General features: G+C 36.9%; 1 protein-coding gene across 1 annotated transcript in view; it reads left to right on the top strand.

Moving 5' to 3' along the window:
• The window catches only part of SRPK2 (SRSF protein kinase 2), a 299,050-nt gene that overhangs the window by 178,492 nt on the left and 117,461 nt on the right, over positions 1 to 3,097 (top strand).

The following is a 3,097-nucleotide window of genomic DNA, read 5'->3' as shown; positions in this document are numbered from 1 at the left end:
TTTTTTTTTTTTGTTTAAAAGAGAGAGATGGGACAGCATCTCTAAAAAAATCCTAGGCTGGACTCAAGTGATCTAAAGTTCCTGGGCTTGTGTGATCCTCCCACCTCAGCCTCCCAAGTAGCTGTCACTGCAGTCATGTGCCACTGTGCCTGGCTTACAGTTTTTTAATGGTGGCAGTCTTCTAGGTAAATTTAACTGTTATTAACATGATTAATGAAAGCTCAGCAAGGAAAGGGAAGTCTTTGATTTAATATTTTAACCTCTTTTTTATGTTTGAGCTCATGTGTGTTTTAAGATTGGGGCTTTTTATCATGAAAAGTTTAGCAAACAAATGCACTCATTTAGGGTCAAGGAGAGTGTTTTGTTCACTTTGAATGCTAACTGAATGTACTAAATTCATGAAATAAAATAGGAATGAATTTCCTGATTTATTTTAACTGACAGTGTGGAGTTTGATTTAGAATTCTAAATGTTCTAAAATGGAAGATGAGGAGAAACTGAAACTTGAGCTGACATTAACCAAAAGATAAATAAGAGATGTATTTACTGGATAATTAAAATGTATTATTATTATTATTATTAGAGTTTTGCTCTTGTTGCCCAGGCTGGAGTGCAGTTGTGTGATCTCAGCTCATTGCCACCTCTGGCCTCCCGGGTTCAAATGATTCTCCTGCCTCAGTCTCCCAAGTAGCTGGGATTACTGGCGTGCACCACCATGCCTGGGTAATTTTGTATTTTTATTAGAGACGGAGTTTCACCATGTTAGCCAGGCTAGTGTTGAACTCCTGACCTCAGGTGATCTGCCCGCCTCGGCCTCCCAAAGTCCTAGGATTACAGGTGTGAGCCATTGCACCCAACTTAAAGTTATTTTTGAGTAAAGGTTACAGATTCTGAATTCCTAACAGTAACTCTAACAAAAGTCTTACTGTATGACCTTTATGGAAAAAATTACAAAATATTATTAAAGGGCATAAAATCACTGTTGAATGAATATATATACTCATAAAATATAAATATTTAAAAATATAGAATGGGGCTGCTTAATATGGTACAGATGTCGTTTAAAAATCTATAAATTCAGCGTATGTGTGTAACTCAATCTAAAATAATTAATTGCTGGAACAATTGGTTATCCACATGAAATAAACTAAAACTAGAGCTCTGTTTCAGAATTTAATCAAAAATTCCAGGTGGGGAATATATATCTAAATGTGCATATTTGAAGATATGCGTAGCCTGCTCCTTAAGACCCTTGAGCAATATTATTTATATGTTATTTTGTGTGACTCAGGGCATATACAGATCTGTTCATGCACAACTGAAGTATGTTTCAAGAAATAATACTTTTACCACATGAAGCACACTCAGGTATTTTATACTTTTCTTTCTTTCTTTCTTTTTTTTTTAAGGCGGTGTATTGATTTCATTGCTTTCTTAGTATAGCTTGACAAAAATTAGCTTCAAGAAACTTGTACGTGTGTGCAAGGAGAGAGATGTATGTGGAAATTTTAAACTCTGCAAGTGCTTCATGTCTAGTGGCAGAGGAAAACATGTATGTGGTTAATTAAAATACAAGAGGAACCCCAGGAAGTGCTATAGTTGAGATCTGTGGGGGACACAGACAATTCACAGGGAGTCAATAAGGTTTGAGTTGATTGTTGAAAGAAGAGTAGAATCTGGCTAAAATAAGAAAGAATGGCTTTTTATAAGGTAGAAGACACAAGGTTGAACTGAGATGGGAGACATTTAATTTTTTGACACTTGGGCAGGGAGGTATGTTAGGGACAAAGTGCAAGGAATAGCCTTCAGCTCATGTTCTGTCTGGGTTATTAAAATGTGGAAACAGATTCTACAACTTCTGGTCAGCCTATTAGGAACCTCTTTGGAGGCCTTTTCAGGTTTGCTGACATTAGGGAAAGGATCTGGAAGGCAGGGACAAAGAATAGTTGCAGTTGAGCTTTTTTCAGCTGAAGAGATGACAGATCTTTTTTGGATTTATTGCCCTTGAGCCCAGTCTGGACAAATGGAGGTTGTGAGATCTTGTGGTCCCAACATGCCATTTCTGAACTGGGGGCCCTGGGCTGAGGCCCTGGACTCTATGCACTCAGTCGTCAGCAGGGCCACTTCAGCTTACCTCTTATTTTTCACAAAGAGTAATTGCCTCAGTAGTAAAAGTTCCCTTTGTGTCATCTGTGCCTTTTAAAGAATTAAAACTTAAAAAATGTATTTGAATAAATATGAAAGCAAATAGATAATGCCTGATTCGTATCACGTACTAGAGTTTAGCTGTTTTTTTTTTTCCATCAGTAAAAGTATAAATTTCTCTGTGCTAATTGCAATGTCTTTCCACAGACTACTCCATGAGGTCAGAGGTCATACCATTCTTGTTCATGTTGAAACAAACACAGAACTTTATAATAAATGGCCAGTGTGGTTATATTTGCCATAAGTGTAAATCTTTCTAAATTGTGTTTTAAAACTAATGTTATTATGAATTGAATTTCTGTACTTATACCAGATGGATCTTTCTCAAAAATGGTGGCTCATGCCTGTAATCCCAGCACTTTGGGAGGCCAAGGTGGGCGGATCACCTGAGGTCACAAGTTCGAGACCAGCCTTAACAACATGGAGAAACCCTGCCTCTACTAAAAATACAAAATTAGCCGGGCGTGGTGGCACATGCCTGTAATCCCAGCTACTAGGGAGGCTTAGGCAGGAGAATCGCTTGAACCTGGGAGGCAGAGGTTGCGGTGAGCTGAGATCGCGTCACTGTACTCCAGCCTGGGCAACAAAAGCAAAACTCCGTCTCCAAAAAAAAAAAGAAAAAAAAAAAGTTAACTAATGATGGAAAACTTTTAAGGAATGCTTTGCATTATAGTATTTAAAGAGTTAGCACTGCTCAGCATAGATACTAAAGTAGGCAAAAATAGAAGTTTAAAACTTACCAATGATTTTATGGTTAAAAAAGTATTTTCTGCTTAAATTGTTGCTATTGTCTTCAGTTATTCTTTGGTCAAATTTTACTTCAGATTTTAAATTTTAAACCTTTGATTGTAGTGCTTTTAATATTTTCATAAAAAGGAATGTTACTTGTTAA

Source organism: Rhinopithecus bieti, unplaced genomic scaffold (assembly GCF_001698545.2).
Source record: "Rhinopithecus bieti isolate Rb0 unplaced genomic scaffold, ASM169854v2 scaffold_7414, whole genome shotgun sequence".
Lineage (NCBI taxonomy): Eukaryota > Metazoa > Chordata > Mammalia > Primates > Cercopithecidae > Rhinopithecus > Rhinopithecus bieti.
This window is presented reverse-complemented; position numbering and strand designations above follow the sequence as displayed.